General features: G+C 41.9%; 1 long non-coding RNA gene across 1 annotated transcript in view; it reads right to left on the bottom strand.

The window, feature by feature from the left end:
* Nucleotides 1-20,392, bottom strand: part of LOC121066079 — a 35,736-nt gene extending 15,344 nt beyond the window's left edge. The window contains exon 1 of the long non-coding RNA XR_005817494.1: nucleotides 20,229-20,392. This is a non-coding gene — a long non-coding RNA (uncharacterized LOC121066079). The remainder of the gene's footprint in view (nucleotides 1-20,228) is intronic.
* Nucleotides 20,393-24,650: the final 4,258 nt, after the last annotated feature.

Genomic DNA, 24,650 nt, shown 5'->3' with positions numbered 1-24,650 from the left:
CTTGCTGCCATGCAAAGTCACTCAGATGGCTCAGAAGTGCGTAGCAATCGCAGCAAGGATTTGGGAGCATGAAGGCAGTCCCGTGCTTTCAGCTGTCCCCTGATGGTCTGACGCCTGGCTCAAGGTGTGCTCCCAGCCCTTCCCCATGCTCCCATCCGACCACACCGCTATTAACAGATGCTCTGGTGTAGATCAGCACCGCATGCTCTGCACATATTATTTGAATTTACTTAAACTCACTGAAAGATGGAGCCTTTGGGAGGTAATCAAGTGCTCAAATGAAAAAAGGTTATTTTGATTAGTTTTGTAGGCTAAATTCAGATTAAAATTGCTGTAGATACAGAGAAACAGGGTAATAATCCCACGTGTGTTAAAATACTTCATTTTGCCTGGTCCAGCCCTTTTCTAGCCGGCCATGCCTCCCCATCCCTTCCTATACCATACTTGTTGCATGGTATATCACCCCTGTGGATGATGAGGAAGACTGACACAGTGATGTCTCCTTCTAGCCACTTTCCCAGAAACCAAGTCAGCTGAATAAACATTCCTCGCTGCTCAGGAAATAAGGAGTGAGCTCACAATGAGGTTGATAAGGGTGGAATCTTCCTCCCTGACCCCACAATGCCCATAGGTGGGAAACCTGCTTCCAACCCTACCCATGTTCGTCAATGGGCATGGAGCAGGAAAAACCACTGGGACACTAGGTTCATATCCTCAGCCTTGTGTCATCCAGCCTTAGTGTCACTTGCAGAGCCTGAAGAGATGTTCTGATGTAAAATAACTTAACCTTAGTCGAGGGCCATTACTCCATACTTATCCTACATACCACATGTCCCATAGGTGACACAAATGCCTTGGAGGCTTTGCTGCAGATAAATTAACCAGTGCATGGCAGAAAATACAATATAATTATTATTAAGTCAGTGTAATTTTTAAGGTTGTACTATAATGGATTTGCACCCTTAAGAGCATTAGGAAGGAGCAGGGAGAAGTTCAGGTCAGCACTAAGGACTCTCAAAAATCCTTCTCCTCCATCTCTAAAAGCAACCCAAAATGTTAAATATAATAATATTTGGGGAGTTTCTATGGAAAAATCTGGAAGCTTCTGAATAATTCAATATTTAGAATGATGGTCTGAGTATCTTCAAAAATACTCTGTGAACTACATCTAAATGGTATTACACAGCCTTGTAAAAACAAATAAAGCATCACTTCACGGGAACGTGTAAACAGAGAACTGAATTCTGCCTTTCTGTGGGGAAAACTGGCAAAAGGGAAAGTCATTGTAAAAAATCCGTGTGGCTGAGGAAACTGTGGCATTACCATGAGGACTCAGTTTAATGGAGATTGGAAAGGGACAGCACGGATGGGCAGAAAGCTGCAGAGACAGGAGATCTCTGCCACAGGCTGCAAAGAACCCAGGTCTTGTTTAGCAAATACACTTTGCACTATTCCTGCACATATCACAGACATAAAGGCTCAATGCCATCCCCTCCTTGATGTTCTCCAGCCCCTTGGAGCAGGATCTGTGACTACTAGTCGGGTTGCAAACCTGACTTCCACAAATGCTGTGCCCTTTATAGAGTCTTCATACAATCAATATTCTCCCATGTCACTCTGTGTGGCTCACTCTGCAAAAGCTGGTGAGAGAAAAGTGTGCCAAGCTGCTCCACCTGCAGAGGGCTGGAAGCACTAGGGCAAAATACAGCTGTCTTTATTCTGAAATGGGCATCTATTGTGCATTTCAGCTGCCTCCTTACTGTTCTCCATTCAGTTTCACAGGTACGTTGTGAAAGTCTGGTTCAGTCGAAATGCTACACAGAGCTGTTTTAACATGCTTTAACTCTGAAGTCCCCAGGCTTAGTTTATTAATTCTCCAGAGACCTATATTAGTGCCAGTCAAGGGAACCTAGTCTGTAAGAGAAAGGTATGTTAATCTTTTTATTGTTACATTAAAATGCATGGCTTATTACGCTTGCCTCATAACTGTGCATGGCTACATGCAAAAACTGATGATAAAAATGAAGTCATGCTTTTTATAATGTGACTACTAGAATAATTTTACATGAGTAACTACTATTTGGGATACATTTGAAATGGTAAGGAATTCCTAGATGGCTGTTTCAGCATACTGTATTAATCAACTCAGGCGTAATTGTATGATGGCCCAAAAGTCAAACTTTTCCTTAAGTTTCCTGACCTTGACCTGAAGAAAATGTTATAACAAAATTTCAGATTGGGTTTCTTCAAGGCAACAGTTCCTCTTACCTAAACATACCTTTGAAATGGAGAGAAAGAGCTTGCTGATAAATGTTTCAACACCATACTTTATTAAAACAAGTTATTCCTGTTGTTTACTATGTGGTTAGGCCATGATGAAAAGCAGATCTTCACCAATACATTTTTGTGCAAATTCCTTACCTTTCTGTTTACAAAAGAAAGTGAAGTACCTTTCAGTGGTATTTGTCACAGAGCACTAGCAGCCAACAATGCGCACTGTCAACTGCTTAAGGTTTCACTTCCTAATTAACTTTCTGAGAAGCTAAAGAACTGTCTAAAAACACAAAGCTCCCACATTTACCCTCCTGCCACTCCTCCCCATTCATCCATGGGGAGGCTGCAGCCACGAGAGCAACAAAGTCCTGCAGGAGGGTCCCCACAGCCCCAACATCAAGGGGAAACCTGAGCAGCCCGACTGCACAGCAAAACACTTATCTGCTTTAGTGGGGGGTTTCTCTAAAAGATGCAATTCCAAATGCAATTCCACCAGAAAGAAAAAAATTCCTCGATGCTAATATTTTTCTGAAACAAAGCTATTTCCTCTCTCTCTTTTGCCTGTGCTCATAGAGATAACTTCCCACTCAAACACTTTCTAGGTTCATGGAGTAAAGAGACTGTCCCCAGGTACAAATCATCTTTTGTTCTACCGAATAGCAAAAATAGTAGACATAGCTGAAATGGTTATGGAGGGTGTTGAGATCTACTTGAATGTGATAAACAGAGAAAAGAGTGTTCCGTGGACCAGCTCACAAGTATTGCTTTGCTTTGCAGTGGGAAAATGGTTTTAATTTGAACAGTCCAAAATGCAGATCAGTACAAAAGGAGGCACGAATCCTGCCCATTTCAAACACATGCCCCTGTTTCTTCTAATAGTTAACCCCGGGTTCACTTTTGACTATCAGGTGTGTCTTTTAGAGCACGGTTTGTTTACCTGCAGCAAACCTCTGCAATAATTACCACAGCACTAACCAGCTGGAATGGGCTGAACCCAGATGTTGAATACAAATATGATTTCACCAAGTTTCTACAAACAAGGACTGGCTAAATCTCTGAACAATGTGCCCTGTCTTCTGCTGTTTGCTGACCCTTGGGCTGGCCCGAGCTCTTTTTTCCTTACAATGATGTAAAAACAAGTTTGGCATGAGGCTGAAAGGCACAGAAAACCAACCTGTTATGATTTTTCTGCTGTTTTTTCCTTGTCAGGTTGATTGTAAAGTACTAATTGCATTATAGGTCGAATGTCTCAAGATGATTACAGGCTGTGAAGCTCTTCCAAATGCAAGCATGCAAGCTTATCGACATCGCACAGATCCTGGTAGCTGACTTCCAAAACGACAGACTCGTCAGCTGAATGAGCTGCTATCAGATAATATTAGCTGGCAGACATCTCCAAAGAAACAGGCGGCATCTGCAGAGCCCCGGTAATTAACTGTTTACAGGTCCAACACCTGCCTGGCGATAGTATTTATTTCACAAATCATTTTAATGGCCATTGTCTCCAGCAGAAGAAGGTAAAAAGTTCAGCGCCAGCCCACTCTGCGATGCAGCGAGCGGAGCGGGAAGGGAAGGAAAGGAAACAAAGCGCTGCAGAGCAGGGCGATGAGTGACGGGCCAGCTCCTGCGGCCACCTCACCAGGATGCTCGCCACCCGACGGGAAGGGCTCTGCCAGCTGCACCGCCAGGCACCAGCTCTCTCTCGCAATTAGGGAGCGAGGCCAAAAGTGCAACGCGGATCCTGGCAGCGGGCGAGGTGTGCACGGGCAACAGACGCCTGGTCGGCCGCTCGTAACGTTGCTGCTGTTTTTACAGTAGGAGAGACAATGACACTAATAGGCATTAATCCTCCCAAAGGCTTTCTGGTCCCTTGCCAGGTCGGCTCTAATCGGCTGTGGCTGTAAAAAAAGTACAGCTTTCGAGGACCGCGCAGCAGCATAGGTTATATTGCACAGCAAACCTTAGAGATGCATCACATCCAGTCCCACAAGTCAGCCAAGATAGCTGCTTAAATAACCCTCTGCTCATGGTCAGCACTGGTGATCTGCTTAAGAAAATGTGGTAAACAATCATACAAGTAACATGATTTCAAATACTCATGTTTCAGTAATTATCCATTTTTATCATCAGCAAACCCACAGATACAATATTTTAATGGTAAAGCGTAAAGACTGAGATTCTGAGTGATGTCAAATATTGGGTTGAGGTATTGTGCACTAAGCTCTCTGCCCTCCAAAAGAGCTGCTGACTTGTGAACATACACAGGCCGTAGGTCGCTCAGAGCCAATGCCTTGATGCCACTTAGCAGCAACTTCTGGGCTCAGGCACCTCCAGCGCTGGGAAGTGGCCCTGTTTTCCATGCCTGAATCAACAGTCCAGACACATTGCGAAGATTAATAACGTGATTTCTTTCTATTAAAAAAGCAATATTTATATAAGGAAATACAATAAATGTATTAACAGCAGGAAATCCCATTTGCACTGGGACAAGTCCAGATGTTGCTTCCTAAGTGCAAATGCTAAAGTGCAAAGTGCAGCGGGTACCACTGAAATTGAGCTATCTGAATTAAGTTAATGGAGGCATTTCCTATTCTGAGATTTTGGAAACAACAAGGCATCTGTTAAGATAAACAGGGAAAACTAGAGAATAAACTCTTTACACTTTCCATTCAGGAACTTCCTTCAGATCATTTTTAAAGCACGCACTTAAAAATTTCCGTACCTGAAGGATCATAATTTCAAGAACATGTGAGTTATCTGAGAACACGAGAAGTGAGGTATGCCTCCTGTCACGGTAAATAATCTGATAAATACCCACGAGTCCTGTCTCAGTCATTGTGCTCAATCTTCTTGGCAAATCGGTGGAGGTTTTTTGTTTTTTCTTTTTTTTTTTTTTTTTTTTGCCAGACTGATTCTCACGGGGGTACTGCTCACGTTTGCTCCCATAGCCACTGCATGTTAGTAACAGCCCAGCTGTGCAACCACACTCCTTGTGCAGCAGCAGGGTAGAGACATGTAACTCCACGCTAGGATTTCACAAGAAAAAAAATGGGGTGAAAAAGCTGGGCCTGGCAGACCAGCATGCAAAGATTATTACTGATATCTAGCAGCACACCGGACACCATAGTGCATCCAGAAAAAAAGATTATCCTACAGTTTAAACAGGCATCCTGGCCAAGGAGGGCTGCTTTGTGTCCTGAAACACCTTACTTTCCTTTCCTCGCCCCTGCGGCCATTTGTGTTTTGAAGACCTGGAACTAAATCTGGTTGGTACAGATATCCCCTGTGAAAAAATTCCAGGTGTTCAGCAAAAAGATGCAAAGAGCATGATTTTATTGGCTATAACAATGTTCAGAATGGGAAATACACCTCTATTTGTACAGAAGAGTTGCAGCCCCAGAGCCTCACACCCATTTTCTCTGCTGAAGATCAGGCTCTAGCCTTTTGCACATCCTCAAAGGTCCATCCCACCAGCCTGCAACCAGACAAAGAGTGGGAATTTCCATTTTGCAGGAAATTCTGCAGTTGAGTTGCAGCCACAGCACAAAATTTGGAATTTCCAACACTTTTTTTTTTTTTTTTTCACGGAGGGAAAATCAAAACATTTCCACCTGAAACCAAACAGAGCAGCTGGCCGCACCAGTCCTGGACAATCCAAGGAACCCCAAGCCTTGGCAGTGATCCAGGATTGTCAATGCAGGGTCACCCTCTGCCAGCATCTCGGCCACCCCTGGCACTGCTCCCCATCCCGCCAAAGGTGAGGGGACATGAGCAGCACTGAGCTCTCACCACCTGCATCCCAGCTGCTGCATGGCATCAGCATTCTGTTGCATTCTCCCTGCTACATATTGCGGCTTTTCAGAAATTTTAGGTTTTTTGGACTAGCATTCCTGTGTTTCCTAGAGGGTGCTGAGGATGCAGATGGAGGGTGAGTATATCCAGATGCTCATATTGGCTTTTTGAGACACAGCCTTGGGTTTTGCAGTTGCAGGAGGAAGGGAAACTGAACCCAAATATTCTGTTACTGTCGTAAACTCCCCCAGTTCTCCCACTTTCAATGCTTCTAAAATTAGGGCCATGCACCATTGCCTCACTATATCCTTTTCACTCTGCTCTTTACAGATATTCTATATGAGGCCGGGCTACAGTTTCTGTCATCATTAGAGGATTTCATGACAAATAGGCTATAAGCCTGAACCTTTAATCCTTCCTATTCATGCGAGCACACAGACCCTGGGGAGCGCCTGCATTGTATTCTCACGGACGAGACTCCCTCAAAGTGAATCTCTTTCCCCTGAGGATATTCAGTGTCCACATCACCAGTGGCACCTTTCTGAAGGGAGTTCCCTATAACTCCTCCGTGTCAATTTTTTCACCAATGCAGTAGTTATGGGTAACAAACGCTTCATTACATAGGACAAAATCCCTGGCCACAAGGAAGTCAAATAGCGAAACTCCTGTTGCCATTAAGCCATGCTGAGCAGATCATACAGTCCAAAGGCTACATATGGAAACGTCATCTGTGCATCCCTGTGTAAAAATAGCATCCATGTTGCTTTTGTTATTCCTATTATTTCCTGGCCCATAACAAGATCCAACAAATCCTAAATCTCCCCTTTCCTAGAGCTCCTGTTAATGAATAGAATCTCACACCCACATTATTCCTTGACAACGGAAAGATGGGTCTGCATTCTCAGCTTTAAAAAAATAAATTAAAAAATAATAAATTAAAAATCAGGTTCATTAAAAGCACACAGAACTTCCAGATCTTGCCAAAAATTTGATATGGCCTTGAATTGGTTACAACTGAAGAGTAAAGTGGACAGAGCTTGCTGGTAATTTTGAATCTTTTTATAGTAAATAGAATTTTATTGTAAATTGAATCTATTTATTATAAACACAGCGTGTGATAGGCTGGAGAGGCCAAAATCTCAGTGTCCAAACTTCTGGCTGTGCTCCTACATCAGCTCTCTGAATGTGGGATGGTGTGGTCCAAGCAAGAGAAACCCCTGGCCCTCCCAGAAGTACTGTACACAAGTTATCTGCAGATGAAAGACTGTGAATGGCAGCGTCACCTCTAAGACCCTGAGGATTCTGTAGCTTAAGTCATCACTTAACACATACTGCTCCACTGCCAAGAGAATTAACAAGTCTGGTTTTCTACAGCCTTGTGTCCTTTGTGTCCCCTTCCTCCTCACCACAATAATATCAGCCTCCCTCTCTGCTGTGTGTGAGCAAGAAGCAGCAGGGGCTGGCTCTCGGGGCTGGCTGCACACACTGCTTGAGCAGGTCTTCCAGGCTTTCCTCCTGCAGCAGCATCCATCTGAGCCACCCGTTTCAAGTCAAACGTCTTCACGGAGCTTGTAGGCATGCAACAGTGGCGAACCTGCTATTTCCACCAAATCTGGTTAATTTGGCTAAAAATAAGCTAAAATAATGAAGCATTTGATAGTCGGGAAACATCCAAATCAATTTTGCTTGCATAACTAATGTTTAACTAGCTTTTCACTGTTTTGTTTTGCTTCGTTTTGTTTTGTTTTGTTTTTGGTACAGGTATTTTCCCGCAGGATCCTTATCCCATTCAATTCACAGGGCAGGCATGCTTTAGAAATGGATCCAGATTCTGAAATGAAGACTGTTATCTGCAGGGCTTCTCCCTCCTTCCTTGCAGAATTCGAAAAAGGAATGAGGCAGGGAACTGCAGAAGCAGAATGAAGTTCATGCCTGCAGCTTCTAGCTCACAGCCAGACATTTCACATGTGGTCACTAATTGTGAAGACTTCATTTGTTGAATGCCTGGCAGAAGATCTGGCACTTGACTTCTAAGCATTCCCAGATACAAGTCCCTGGAAGCTGAGTAAGTCTATCTAACATTACATTTCTCTGCAGACCCTTGCCTCCTTAGGAAGGGCAACCAAACTAAATAATCACTTCTGGTCTCTGTTCCTATGGATTTCACCATCCCACTTCTACAACAGGGCCAATATCCCCTTCATACCACAGAATCCACTGCTTTACTGATGCATGGATTAATATGAAGAAATACGTCTGTTTCATGCCCATTGCTACCCCTAGAAAACATCTCTGCAGAAATGGACCTGCCTGCCATCAGAGCTGAGGTGGAATGGGGTGCAATAAATCAGGTGTGGGGCCACTTGCAGAGCAATGAAGGGATGCAGCGATGTTAAAGACTGCTCAGTAATTAAGAGCTTGCACTTACTGTGTGCACAGAGGGAGGCAGAAAATGGATCATTTGAACAAGAAATTTGGACCTGTATATGGATAAAAAAAAGCGGGGGGCAAATGAAGGATAAGTGTCCTTAATATTGGTATTTAATAATGGCTATTCAAGGGTTCATTTTATGGTCTTGATAATGGTCCTCTAAGAATTACTTTAAAAAAAAAATCATATAAGACTACACATGGAAAACCTCATGGCAAAATAACACATGACTCCTGAGGTTCTTGCCTCTATTTTGGCTCCCATAGTAGGATTTTATCTGGGGTAAACTTCTCTGTCCTGCACTTCCAGGCTTGTCTCATCCTCCTCTGCTCCCTCAGAGCTACCCTGGCTTGCTTCTGGCTCTTCTCCACCCTTGAATCTTCTTTCCTTTTTTCAACATATATCCCAATATCTCTCTTTCTGGCTTCTCCTTTCAGCTCCAGCACCTTGCCCGTGCTCCACCATCATTTCCCACCTGTCCTCTGGCCCCAGTCTCTTGCCCTGCTCACAGCTCCTGTCCATGTGTCCTGACCACCTCACGTCCTGCTGCCCAGCTCTTCACCCAAATTCCCTGTCCTAATCCCAGCCACCCCAGCCTCCCATCCCCAATCTGGGGACAGCGATGGAGGGGAAGAGCCTTCTCACCACTTTAATCCGCGACCGGAGAGATGACACAGACCATGGTCTCAGGCTCATCAAAAACATCTTGTGGGAAGGGCAGCTGAAGTCAAAGTATCTTCAGTCAAAAATGAATTTTTAGCTGCTCATGTCAAAGAAGTCTCTCATCGTAACTAAGGATATACAAACCTGTGATTTCTCAAAACTTGGTAATATAAACAAATTTTGTCATGAAGATAACCAAGCGTGCAGTCATGAAACAAAGGCCAAATTTCAAATCACGATACCGAAGCCTGGTGGGACTTTGACTTAAGGTTGTTGTTTCTTTTTAATTCTTTTCCCAAAATATCAAAATATGAACAAGCAAATATATTTATGAACTGATTTCTTAAAGCAGCAAAACAGCTTGGTAAGACAACACTTTCCATACATTATACAAATAATCTTCATTTCAATGGGGAGAAAAAAAAAAGCAAATAAGAAAATAAAAGAAAAAAAATATGAAAAAGGATTCAAAGTTTAGCAAAATTTTCTGGGAACAAGATTGAAAGTATGTAGCATCAGCAGCACTGCCTGTAATAGCAGTTAAATGTAACAGTGCATAAAAACTTAATCATAAATTATGTCTTCAAATGTATCCTGTGCAAAATATCATCTTGCACAATGCGTTGCAGCTGACCTATAGAGGAAGTATCTTTTTTAAGCAAAAGCATTTAACAGACATAAATGCTAAACTTGTCCAAAGATCACATCTTTAACTGCAGATCCAACTTAAATCTAATTTTAGTTTTGAAACTGGTTGCAGAATTTACTTGTGAAATGCCAGAAAACTTATCCAATGCATAGTGTTGTAAATTGCTAAGGACTGGCTGCACCTTTCATATAAAAACAGAGATTTGATCCCCACAGAGTAAAACTTAGTCTTAAAAATGTCATCATGCTTGGGCCTTCCAGCATGCTTTATCATTTACTATTATTTGTTGATTCTTATATACACAAGCTCAGCTAGCAACAAAAGATCCTTAGTAATATAAACTAGATGAGTATAGAAAGAGGCAGAATCACTAATTCCCAAGGTTACCAGTTAATTGTGTTTTTATTTGAAACCATTACATATGGACTTTTTTTTTCATTTTGTACTGTTAATTAGTGCTTTCCTGATCAAATTCACTTGCTTTAAAGCTCCTTGATTATTAAATGGTGCTTGCTAGTTCTAACTAATCTCAAATAAGAAAAAAAAAAAAGTTTAGTTGTGTAGCAGAGATTAAAGGTCTTTGACATGCTCACTGTTAACAGGAAGTAAAGAAAATACATTTCTTCATCAAATCATTTTCACAAAGTCTCATATATTTCATCAAAAATGGCCATTAGTGTTATTTCAAAGACGTTCCTGTGGTTTCTGCTAACTACTTATTACACAACCATCATTTTATAATATAAACCAATGACTTGGTGATAAAGTACACCAGTTGGAAACATAAACAGATGCATTATGGATAACTTAAGTACTGCTTTCTCTTCTACAAAATTCATTCTATGTCACTTAAAAGGAAAAATCAAAGGAACCTTATGTTTAATGATATTTAGATATTCAAGATATGCCTAAACTAAGCATTTACAATAGCCTATGTTGCAGAATACTGAACTCTGGATTCAAAAACTAAATGAGATGGAAAATGCTTATGATCCCTTGATAAGCGTAGCTAGGAATGAATTGGCATATGGAGGTGAAAGAAAAGCCAAAAACAGCAAGAGTTGTGCTGTGCAGGGCTTTTGTAATGACTTTGTGGCCCTATTTCCCAGATTATATTTCCAGTTTTGAAAATCAGACAGGCAAGAACTACATTTTGAAAAATCAAATTCTTCTGCAAAACTATTTATATGTTTTTATAACTATCTTGTGGTAAATGCAGACCCAGTCCTAAAATGCATACACAAACAGGCAACCTCAGCTCCAGGATGCTGCCATTGTCTCTAGCAGTGCCTTCACAGAAAATAACTCTCCAGTTGTATGGCAGAGCTTGCATGTTTGCTGGTTGCCTTTTTGATGGTATGGGTGATCTCAGATTCAGGTTCCTTTGATAAGAATTCAAACCTTTACAACTGTATGCTTAAAAAAAGTAAATCCAAAAAATTATCACCTTTCACCTTGTATTGCAAAGGATGAGTTGATAAATTTAATCAAAGACAGTGTCTGAGTCTTAGAATTGTTAAAGCCAACTAATGGGGGATTAAGTTGAAGTTTTGGCATGCAGCTTTGAAAGACCCACATCAGAAGCAGAAGCAGCAGATGTTGCTGATCCCTCACTGCCCCAGAATGATTCTGTGAGTAATGCCCTCCATAGATAGGACACTCCATGGCACTCCACATCTCCAGGACAGAGATTTAGAGGCAGAAGTAGCTTGAAATATTTCCTTATTCTTTCATGTGGTGGCATATTCCCAACTAGCAGCTACACACTGAACTGCTCTCAGAAGGGAATTTCAAAACACCATCTCATTTTTAAAAGGAAAAGCCCTAGGAAGCTGCAGAGGAATTTCCATTTCTCTGTACAATTTCCAGTAGCCGTCTTACAATTTGTACTCTTAAGTGTAGCCCCAAGAAGAGCACCTCTCCAGTGAGTTATTTCCCAATGGAGGAAACGTTTCCTTTAGCAAGGCTTTCAGTGCAACATCCTGTAGCATCTTTATATCCAAGATGAGCCATTGCAGTCCTGATGGATGTACTACAAATTTGATGCAAAACCGGCTGGATTATCAGTCAAAGGGTAGAGATTACTGAGTAGTACCCTACATAGTAGCTGGTGACAAGAGTTCCTCAGGGATCTGTCCTAGGACAACGATGTTCTGGGCTGCATTAACAGGAGTCAGCAGATTGTGGCAGTGATTATCCCCCTCTACTAAGCACTTCTTGGACCACATCTGGAATACTGTGTCCAGTTTTGTCCCACTCCCCCAGTACAGGAAAGACACTGATGATATAGAGCAATCTCAGCAAATGGCCAATAAGGTCTATAGGGATCACTCTTAAGAGGGAGGGAGGAAATTAGGACTTTTTCAGCACTTTTAATTGAAACAAGACCATGATTATGGAATTTAAGAATGCTTTTTTTTTTTTTTAACTAAATTTTGCTACTGCTTTTTCTGTGTCAAAAAGTTTGGGGAAGATCTTTTTTTTCTTTTGAGAAAATTGAAAATGTCATCAAAATCCTATTTTTGATGGAAATATATTTTGAAAATATTCCAAGTAACTCTAGTGGATAAATAAACAATAATAGCAAAACTGGCAAAGCCAGCTGACTTTAAACATCACATAGCTGTGTTTTTTCTACTGCATCCTGGTTGAAAGTGCCAGAGGAAAAATATCAAGGAAGCTTGAGGACTTCAGTTGATGCCAGTGCTGTCCTTTCTCCCTTTCTTTGTATATATATATATTTTTTCTTAAATAATTTTCTTCTTATGTGAATTTTGGCTAATATCTTAACCAAAAGGAGACAATTAAAGTGAAGAGCGCTAATTAACCATAAAACAATCATAAGGCAGTTTCTTGCACTACATCTCAAGACCCGTGGTTATGAAGGAAATTATCTGACTCAACACAACAGTCGGGGAAGGAAAGGAGGAAGCTCTGCATCATACAGAAAATTTGGTACCAAGCACTGAAAGAACATGAGAGTATACATGAGTATAATGCGCCTGGTTAATTTTTAAATCAAAGAAGTTTTTTAAAAAAATGCTAATTTTAAGCTCTTATGGTAATTGCTTAATGAAGAGCAGCAACTGCCTATGTAATGGGGTCATTTTATATTAAGAACAAACAGTGCCCTCTGTGGTTTAACAGAAAATGTGGTGTTGGTTTCTTCTGCATTGTATTTTTAAACACAGAAGCCAGCAACACCCAAAATTGCCCTATTTAGTATAATCACTTAGCTCGATGAAAATCCTCAGTCTTTTTAACATGCTTACCTCAGGAATGCAGATTACAAGTAGCAAACAGAAAGTAATCCACAAATAGCTTTAGAATCCTGTTTGAAAAATTGGCCTGCAAGCTGTGTAGGTCTAAAAGCCAAGTGAGTACATTATGATCCAAAAAAGTGAACGATTTTTTAAAATGATTTATGTAAACTAAGAAAGAAAAACTCACTTTAAAACAAACTAGACCATGTATTGTTGATACGATCACATTTTAGAATACACTAAGTGTTCCAAATGGCCCTCAGATCAATTTGGGGAAGTAAACAAAGCTCAGCTTTCAATGAGATTTAGGTTTTAAAACACAAGAAATTAGGTATAGGTTAATTCAAACATTCATTAAATCCAGACTGCCATGAGTTATATCCCATGGTCTAAAGTGATGACTAATGCAGATAACAGTCATGCTTATGCAATCTGTTACAGATAATATGTTAAGTAAAATAGTTTGCACAAACTCTAAAATAAAGGACCTTTCCAGTTAAGAAAAAAGACAAAATGAACGCATCGTTTAAAACACATATTTTGTTCTGTATTTGAAATCAGAGAGTGCGTCCACGTTTTATATACACACACAGGCGTTCGTGCACACACATTATTTTAATAGATGCCAGATGGGAAATGTATCTGACATCCAGTTTTCTGTCGGGATACAAACGCTGTGCTCACGAGGCGCAGAGCTGCTCAGCAGCCGTTATGGAGCACAGCGTTCCTGGGGCAGGCCTCACGATGGCCCTAGAACATGGGGGGACATCGGGCAGGCCGCACAGTGTCCCCAGGACCCAGGGGGACACAGCTGGCCACAGAGGAGCAGTGCCCATGGGGGCCACATCCTCAGACTGCCTGTGGACCTCAGGAGGAGGAAGGAGTTGAGATCAGTTCCCATCCCATGTGAGTAGATGCTTCTCCTGTGGCTGGGAGGAGGACGTAGCCCATGGAACAGCACTGGAAGATGCAGCTCAGCCTCACCTTCAGGAAGGGAGCGTTGGGGAATTGAGGGGGGTGCTGCTCACTTCCCACCCCAGTTGCCTTTCCCCAGCTCCAGCTGCCCTTTGCCTATCTCATCCATGGCACAGATATCAGGACAGGGGGACACCTCTGCAAGCCAGTGTTTCCGTGAGCAGCTGAGCCCCAAAATGGGGTCAAATCATGTGAGTATCCCCCACAGTGTAAGGCACTATGGTTTTTGCCACTGTTAGCACCTAGGAAAGTCTTCCTTGACAGCAATTTATGGTAACGCATGTTCACACTCCTATGAGATCCTGACCATTGGCCAAGACAGCTGTGGACGCTCTAGCAAGCTGGAAGACACTGGTCAGCACCCAAAGACCTCATAGTCCAAGTGGAGGCGAGAGTGGGTGCAGGAGGGGACCGGGGGTGTGCCTGGGGACAGCCATGGCCCCGTGGGGATGCAGCACCTCACTGCACCGAGCACCCATCCACTCTCAGAGTCACTGCAGAGTCACAGTGAGCCTTCTTTCAAAAATTTTATTACACAATGTCTAATCTGCTCTTGGGGGAGCCCCAGGGAAACCCACAAGTGTCTGCAGCTCAGTTTCAGTGGTTCGCCATCTGGAGCATCATCGTGTTATTCTCACAGGCACCAAGACCAGATTTGCTGAAGCAGCTGGAGAAATATCAAGGCAGGTTTACTATACAATAAAGCTATTACCATACTTCATTGATGGTTGTTTGTAAAAGACTCTGAAGATGTAAAGAGTAATATAAGCACTGAGTGATAATATTAGTGTTTCAAAAGCTACTTTGGCTTTTAGGCTTGATACATCTGCAGCATGCAAAAAAAGCCATCTCCCCATACTTTGTCCTGTAGCTGGAAAGCCATCAGTGTGCAGAGAGTGAAAAATGAACTCACAAGTATCTATCAAAACACTTACATTAATTTAACATACTCGTATTAGTGAAGTATTGTAGTGCAAAGTATTATTAGAGTTAGCTGGATGTCTGGGGTGGATATGGGAAGATGAAGAAATTAAATATTTATTTTACTACCCTGGGTGTCACTTTTGTTATGATATCTGGGTGTAGAGTGCTTTTCTGGCTGGGCCCTTCTGTAAACTCAGCACTGCAGGGCACAGCACAGACCTGTCTAAATAATCTCCAAAGGCAGTTTCACTTTGCTGATTACTGGTGGTGTCAGTGCGCTTACGTGGGACCTCCTGCTCTACTTTCCGAGCACCTCTTTATCCACTGGCATGAAACTTCAGCACATCAGTTGTGTGGCACCCAGGAGCATTTCCCATTTCCCAAGGAATGCAACCCAATGCCCACCCTGACTACATTATAGGACATAGCTGCAGATGCTCCTCTGGCCCCGCGCTGATGGACAAGTTGGTACGCAAGCCAGAAGAGAGCACGAGTGGCCTGAAAAGTCTAGGTAAGATATTTTTAAATTACTGTTCCAGGCTCATAGTTTTGTAACAAGGTTCTGCAGTCAAACCTTTTCAGCATTCCCCTCCCTTTCACAAGTGGGCAACTGATTTTGGCAGAAAGCCTGGGGGTTGTGTCTAAAAGAGCATTCACATAAAAAGGGCATTTTAATCATAGAAAAAAAGCATTAGAAAAAGAGGTGGTCAAGAGGACACTGAGTCAAAACAAAGAAAATTAACAAATTTATTGCATATAAAATATATATTAAAAACACTTTGAACTGTTGTCACAGGGTCTCATGGGAGCTGTAGGCAAATTGCTTCCTGTCTTCACTTTCATCTGTGGCTGCATTTCTTGGCAAGACCTCATCTCCTGGGGTGCCAGAATGGCTCCCAGGATGCACTGCCGTGCATTCACCATGAATAGGATCCACTGAGAATATTTTTCTGTGAAAGATATAGGGGAGGAAAGGAACTCACACTAGAAGAAAGACAAAAGACTTAAATTATTGTTCCATGTTTTTGCAGTGATAAAAGGAAAAACATCTAAGGTATAGAAATATATAAGCAACCTATTTTGAATGGCTTGGATAAAATTTGAACACTCTACCACAAAGGGAAGAAAGGAGACACCATTAACAAATCTATTATTTACAGGATTAACTTACATCTTGTTGAAGCCTCAGGCATCCTAGTGAAAAACAATATCATAGGCCTAGTGGGAGTATAAAGGCACCTCTGCCTGAGGCTCCCATTTTTCCCTCATTAATATCCAAATATACGTCCCTAACAGCTAATTTCCATTTTTCTCACCCACATGTTCAAAGTATTGCCGGTGACATGGTTGGTTTCCCGGGGATGCCAAGAGCTGTAGATTAAAGTGCTCTTTGATACATCCTCCTCATATAAAATCATATGTTCATCCATACACGAGGAGCGCCACTTCATGTCACAAGGGAAAAAATATCAAATCACTACACACAGAAAGAGCTATTAATTCATCTGCTCTATCTTGCTGACAGCACAAGATGCTCCTACAACAGAGCTTCTTCTCCTCTAATTGGTTGGCTGTCACAGCAGACTCAAGAGGAAATCTTCAACCAAGTGACAGTCTTCAACTGTTTCCCCACAGATGCAATTCTGCAGCTTAACTTGTTTCATAGATATCTGATGCTTGATAGCCTGATGCTTGGCTGAGAATCGTTCTATTTCTTCTTGGTGTATTCCAGTGTAGATTATGAACCATCACTCACCAGAACTCCATTGAAGTTGGATGAAGATTGCAAAAGACTTAAGTTAGAAAGTCTCCCACAGAAAACGAAAGGTGGAAAGCAGTTCTTCAGAGCAGCACTCATCTGTGTTCATCAAAGGACTATCCTTTCTCCTCCTATAATCATCTGTAGCCTTTACCCTATGACTCTTCTAACTTCTGTATCCAGAGAAGCCCGAGCCCTACAGACCAGAGACCCTTCATTGAAAAACCCCAATCCATATCAAGGGCATGATGATACTGTGCCTTGACCACTGCACTGTTCCGTGGGAAACAATAAATGAATACAGGTTGATTCCTTCCATTCCTACGTATTCAAGGGAGGAAAATTATCCCTAGTACTTTCAAGATTTGGAGTGATTGGTTTTTAAGCATTAGGTGAAGTTATTTCAATAACACTTGGTTGAGAAATTAGGGGTTGGGGGAGGCTGAATGGTTGTTTACTAGCCTGGATTTTCAAGAGAGAGAAAAAGATAAGTAACATGGCATCAGTAGCCTTACTTGCTACTATCTAGGAATGAAAGCTTCAGGGCAAGTGCTCTACCTCTTGACAAGAAGGATAACAAACCAGAGCAAGAATCAGATGTACCTGTTCCACTAGGATGGCACCAAAAGGCAATCAGGCATGACTAGGACACCTCACAGATTTTTTTTTTCTCAACAGGGAATGGTGAGCAAAATGTAGAAAGCACAGGTCGATTCATAGCTTCACAGCATACTCTGGTGGTCACCAGCACTCAGCATAACCTCATTTGACCCAACACCTTTTGTCCAGTCTCTCTTCAGCTCAAAACAGATATGCTCCCATTGCTTCTCCAGATTCCTTAGCTTTTTGTCCCAGTCCCCAAATCCTTCCCATCAGTCCTAGCCTCCCAAACAGTGCTTTAACCTCAACTATTCATCCAATAGATTTATACATTTATTACACCATTAGGGATTGTTATGTTCTTCTGCTTTGATCTTCTCTATAAAATAACACACACAATTTCACTGCAATAATTATTTGAATAAGGACAACACCTTTTTCTAAAAATCCTAATTTTAAAGTGTCTACTGAAGGAAATGTGCCACAAGTGTGTTATGTGGCTCAGATGGTTAACAGCACTCTCTCAAAATATTTGTCCCAATTTCTGCTCGAAATTTTCAAGCTGCAACTCTCAGGCCTTGGATTGCATCACTTTTTTTGTACGTTTGTTTGTTTGTTTGTGCCATACCAAACCAGAGCACTACCTCTTAGCATTCGTTAACTGGAACCTTCATCCAACATAACCACCAAAGCTAAGTAGCAAGAGTACCTTAAAGATTTACCTCCCCTTTAAATCTAACTTCTCCTTTGATTAAAATAATCATATTGACCCCTCTGAGTCTTTCAGCAGAGGGCATGTTCTTTCATGAACATGTTCTTTCTGACCACATGTCCTCTGACATGTGGTCTTTCACCCACTCTGGTCTCCTTGTAACCACCTACAGTATACTCTGCACACTGAAGGATCTGATCAGCCTTTTTAATAGAATACCTTGCCTGACAGCATCCTTTGTAGAGTTACTTCTGACAAGTCAGAGCTACCTATCTCACAAGCAAGGCTCATTCTCTGTGTTAATAGAAGTGTGATGTTACTTTTACCAGCACACTTGAGTCAGAAGACTGACTTCTTCAGTAGCCACCTGCCTTTGTTACTTATTCCTCTCCAGTCTCTGCAGCAGTTGCAAACCTACCCAGCAATGATTTCCTTTCAGGTCTTCAATTAGAAAAACTGGGGGGAAAAAAAAAATCAATACCAAGAACTACAAGATGCCAATAAAAATATAGATATTCCATTATGATTATCTGTTCATTTTGACATTATGGCATCTAATGCAGCTAGAATACTTCTGGGACTGAATTATGTTGTTCTTTATTAAAATGTTGCATGGTACTAAATGAAACATTTTATAAGCCTTGCTTTTCAACCAACTTGTAAGACATTCCAAATATATATATATGTTTCATTTTTTTTCCAAAAAAAACCTATGTTTTGGGTATTAATTATATTAACTTCCTTCATTTTTTATTAATTGAGCTTTTCATCAACAATTCTGTTTCTTCACGATTAGCGTAAAGTTAACAGGTTTAAAATTACCTGGGTTGCAATATTACCCCTTTTAGTATGGTGTAACATTAATTTTTGCTCTGTCCTCTAAAACCTTGCGCCGTTCCAAGACTTACTGAAAAGTACCATTAATCAGCCAGAGAGCTCTTCGGCAAGCTCTTATAAAACTCTCAGATGCAAATTATCTACACTGCCTGATTTTAAATTGTCTAGTTTTAGTAGCTGCTGTTTAACATCCTCCGAGTAACTGCTGGACTGGAAAGTGTTTCAGTATCAGGATCAGCATGTAATATGACTAATTCACATGGCTTTTTCCCAAACACATAACAGAAGTATTTACTTAACACTTGTGTTATTTCTCCATTATAATTGACACTTCTTCCATTTCTTCTTTCAATAGCCAATATTCTTTTTGTTCCTCGGATTCCAAAACTTGTTCTTATTGTCTTTGGTGGTTGCAAACATTGATTTATTCTTGCGATTTTTATTTCTATTACCAAGCTTTCAGACTTCTTATTTCTTACTTAAAATCAAGCTTGTTTGTACACTGCACTATAAGAATTTTAGAGTTTATTCTGTCTCCAAATCATAATCTGATTATAACACATTTATGATCCAATCATGGCATGTGACTATTTATTTTCTATTTAATAATATTAAATCTGATTTACTATTCAGTTCTGAAAGATGCTAAATCATTTAAAATTCAGTGCCTCTTGAAAAGTGTACAATATTTTAATGTAGACAGAATGAGACAGCCAGTTTATCATTCAGACTGAAATTTCCAGCAATTTATGGGTCTTTTTTGTTCCAACACACAGTACCAGCATGCACTGAAGAAATTCACTATTGTGATTTTGTGATTTCTTTTGAAAACTAATTAGAAGCATCTCATGTTTTCTCTCAGAATAGCATTCAATGCCATTTTCATGACCTCATGTGAACCACCCCAGGAATGCAGGACTGCAAGAGACATACCCAGACTCTTTCCCATGTGCATCCACATCACAAAATACCTTGGCAGGCTCAGATTTTTGCTTCTTTTGATGTAAGGTGTTTTCTTACAACACTCAAATGGTTTAAATGGATTTTTTTCTATGTCCTCTTCAGGCTTCAACATCCCTTTCTGATGATGAGCATCAGAGCTGGATGCCATATCCCCATCAATGCCACTCTTCTACATATGAATGTACAAGGACAAGCAATACACACAGGCTCCTTTCTGAAAGTTTCCATAGCTGCTAAGGATAAAAATGTCATCCATCCATCCATCCATCCATCTATCCATCCATCCACCCATCCACCCATCCCTTCTCCACAGTGCAGAAATGTTGAGCCCAGCTCCCACCAGCTGTGTCAGCCAGGAGCTCCCTTCTGCTGGGACGATATGTTACCGGTACCTGGGAGAAGGACATTTTGTGTTGCACAACCATGGTGTGCATGCAGCAGGGGAACTGCCAGCTGTCAGGGCCAGTCTGTGCCGTCATGCTCTGCTCCCTGCATTGTTTTCTCCATGGCACCATGTCCTCCGACCACGACTCCCCCGAAACTGGAGTGCAAACATGGGAGGAGAAGAGGGATGTCCAGTGACTCAGAGAGAGATAACAGCCTGTCTTATGTAGCTTACCATTCCCTTTCCCCTCTTGACTCTTCCTAAATAGGTTGCATTCAGAGACTTTTGCATTCCAGGCATGTGAGTCCCACAAGCAGCATCCAGTGATGGCAAGGCAGCCAGATTTATTACCAGGTTCAGAGGACTGCTATATGGACAATTAAATGCTCTTTCTCCTCAGATCTCTTTGTGCCTTGATTAATTTTAGCTTGATATATTGATTGGATGAAAACAAGCATTCATTTTTTCCCACTTCTGACCTGGTTATCAGGTGGATCTGCTGCCCTGCTCCTTTACAAGGTTGGGAGGGATGCCGCCGCTCCTGGAGCCAGCACCATCCCCAGCTGGTGTCTCTGGTGTCCCTCTGTGCTCCCCACTGTGCCGTATGCCCTGCAGGTTAAGGGCAACATCCACAGGAAGAAGGCTTGCTGAAATCACCCTATAACCTTTATATGTATGCATATGAAACAAAAGAGTGGTTTGGGCTTGGTGCATAGAAGTCTGTTAGGTTTGCAGCCTCCCTTTTCCCCTGTCTCACACAGAAAGGAGTAAGAGTCGTTTGATATGGCCCTCAAGGCCCAAGCTGGGATGGCTCAAAGGAATTTCCTATCTAGATTTCTTGGCTGCCTTGTCTGTGGAGCCAGTCGTTATTTGCAAAACTCCAAAATTTTTGAAAACATGGCTAATATTGGGAAAATAGACATTGTCTGCTCATCATAGGTAATTTGGAGGGACAAGTTAAAGGCCATATTCTATCCAGGTGACTCTTTTCTCATTGAGTTTCAAAAGGGTGCTGACACACTTCTGAAAACTTCACCAAGAAAAAGACTTTTAATAACCAGCAATGTCAGGAAACATCAGCGGCCAGGGTCCCCATCCAGCTGCGCATGTTGCATATTCATACTGATGCAGAGCACACCGTGCGCTTCTTCGTCCACGCTGCCAGGCACAAACAGGAGGGGTTAACATGAAACATTCCTTCACTTAATCACAGCACCTGAAGGGTGGCTGTAGGGAAACACAGCTACCAATACCGTGAAGTCATTTTAGGTGGATAAATAAATAAATAAATAATGTGCATAGCCCAGGGATGATTTTCAGTTTGGCTCCAATTTTAATCAGGATAATAACACCCAAGAGCAGCATGGCAGTGCTTTTCCTTTCATTTTGTGCCACGTTCAAGTGATGTTGTTTCACAGCTTTAATAGTCCTGTCAGCATTCATCAGCAAATCAAGACAGCCTCCAGAATACTGCCATAAAAACACAGTGGATTTTTAATTAGAACAGGGCAGCCTTTAGCACACCAAATACATGTTAAATTGATATTTCTCACTGCAAGCTCTAGATTACCCAGTTTCAGCTGTTTCCAAATGAAGCAAATCAAGCTTAATGTGGGCTCAGCTGAACAAATGTATTTTCTTAGGTTTACGGCAGCTTTTAACTTTTAATACCGTGTCTTTTTTTTCCCCCTTTTTTAAGATGATGTTATGGTAGGAAAATGTTACACTTGCCTATGTAAGATTTACAGATGACCTTTTTACTGGACAAAAGTTCTGTGGGACATGGGACAGAATATAAATCCCAGTCTCTGCTCCATCAAAAGCTGATAAATAAGTGAGGAAGATTAAGAGTGCAGTTTAATGAGGCAGTATGTTTTCCATTACAGTTGTAACTATTTGCCAAAAAGTGTTCTTTCCACATTCATTTTGTTTTGAAAAATAATGAGTCCTTCATGAAGCCATCTAGTAGGTTTTCTGGATTCACCACTTTTTAGGAGATGGGTGGTTTGTGGTCACGTTGGTGTGGATCAGAAGAAATCAGTCTTTTGTTGCTTTTCCTGCAACCTAAAGTACCACAGGCTGCTGGATCATTTGTTATTAGTATCTGGGAAATATTAAACTGTACTCAGGATTCTCATCCAGTCCCATTTTACAGTAACAGAAAGCACAGAAAAAAATGTGATGTTTGTTACTCCTGTGTTAGTTTCCCATTAATTATGTGAAATATATTCCCCTGTTGTTCTTCTATTTAGCTAGTCAATACTCAGAAGTCATGACTCAGGAAAAAAAAAAATATGTGTTTTCAAAGGTTAGCTTAAAACAGTGGAAGAGGGAAAATTATCCTGGTGACAGTACCCACCTCCTCCTGATCTGCACATCTACCACAGCAGCTGGTTGGATCCCCTGAAATCAGACAACCTGTACTTCACTGGTTCCATGTCCTAAAAAGCAAGAGAAAGGACTGTGCCCACCTGCAGGAGAAAGCATCTTCAGGCACTTTTAACACAGCAGTCTCACCTCCTGGACACAAGGCTTCACCTAAGGCAGCATTAGGAAACCAGGAGTCAGGCACATTGCTCCTTTCCTTGTCTTAACACTCACCGGAGAATTTTTGCTGGTGCACGCAGCTGTATTTTCCACAATAATTCATGAGCGATTTGTGTTGACCCACTTGTGGAGTTGCTTAGTGTTGGAATATGTACTTCAGCCTAGCAAGAGGTAAAAGTACAACAGCTGAAAGGAAAAAGCATAGTTAGACAACTAAGTTGTTTGTATTCTGGTGCCCATATGGGTGCTGCAACTCTCCAGCGTATTTTGAGCTTTACCTAAGGGTCCCCAAATCTCAAAAATAATGTAAGAGAGTTAAATCCCTCAGAAAAGGATTGAATTTCCAATGTCTAGAGCAGGGAGACCACTACACTGCCCAGTGGGAAACTGGTGGCAGTGCAGAGGCTACGCTGCTCTCTGCCTTCCTCCAGTGTTGGGCTGCGAGACAAGACCTGCAGATGTCAGAGGATGCACCCTCACTGCTTGCTGTACAGCAACCTCCTCACATCTCTGTGCCCTGCCTTGCTGTAGAGGTCTGGAGGAGAGCAGGGAGCTGCACCAGGGTCATCCAAGCAAACCACACGTGCTGCCTCTCCCAGAGCTTGAGCCCCCTTCTTACGAAGGTCTCTCTGGTGCCAATCCTCCTGGCAGCGAATCACTCTGTATATATTTTTCCTTGGTCTCTCAGGAAACCTGCAAGACTTGCAGGCTCTTCAACCAGCTTATTCCACACGGGGAATGATGCACTCTGGCAGGCTGATGGGACAAAATCTCCCTCCAAGCATATCTCACGTGTCTTATTATTGGTTTTGGGTTTAGTCCTAAATGTCCCGTCGTCCCCCCCCTCCCTCCCCCCCAAATAAACATATACATCACAGTTAGACATTCCACCTCAATCATTTTTCTCACTGCTCAACCCAAAACAGCCAGAAAGAGAAATACCTTTAAGTCAATCATCAAAGATAAATTAAATAAGCACAAACCTTCACTTAAGTTTTAAATGGCAATGAAGCTTTGAAAAAGGGTTCTGTACCTGAAACTTCATGTGTAAATTATGACTTCACTTTCAAAATTTATCTTGGCCAAATTTCTGGAGTAAATCCATCAAATGCAATCTTCTGTGGGAAGCTTACTTCCGAGAAACAATTTCCTACACCGAGATGCAAAGAATAAGTCGAATGACAAATGCATCCCTTTGCGTGTGACTGGTAGAAATAGGCAGACATCATGATAATGCACAACTCAGAGGGACTGGGACAACGTCTGCATTTCACCGTCTACCTTCTGTTTCAGCTCCATGCTAAGGCTCAGAGCGGGAAGGTGCTGAGTGTCCCCAGTTCAGCAGACACCGAAGGGCACAATTTACTTCAAGCCTACAAAGAGGCCTTCAAAACTAATGGGGAATCAAACAGATTAAAAAGCAGTGGAGCAAGAAAGCACACTCTGTCATAATACAAGTGGACAAAATTAATCACACATTAGTCTGATTAGACCTCAGCTGAGCTGGAATCCCTGTTAGAGAAGGCAAAGGTCCATTTCCATCCCCATGAGTTTCCCCAGCCCCATTTAGCAAGCTGTTTCTTCACAAGCCCTTACTTTTGTCTCTGTATGTCTTCCCTCAGGGTGAGGCATCGGCCTTCTGAGAAACATCATGTCATTGAGCCAGGGTGTGACAGGGAACATGACTTTTGCCCAGAGAAGCTGTGGACACCCCATCCCTGAAAGTATTCAAGACCAGGTTGGAGGGGGCTTTGGGCAACCTGGTCTGGTGGGAGGTGTCCCTGCCCATGGCAGGTGGGTGGAACTGGGTAGGCTTTAAGGCCCCTTCCAACTTGAATCATTCTATGATTCCATGATTTTATGATTCTTTCGATCA

Source organism: Cygnus olor, chromosome 2 (genome assembly GCF_009769625.2).
Source record: "Cygnus olor isolate bCygOlo1 chromosome 2, bCygOlo1.pri.v2, whole genome shotgun sequence".
NCBI classification, from domain to species: domain Eukaryota; kingdom Metazoa; phylum Chordata; class Aves; order Anseriformes; family Anatidae; genus Cygnus; species Cygnus olor.
This window is presented reverse-complemented; position numbering and strand designations above follow the sequence as displayed.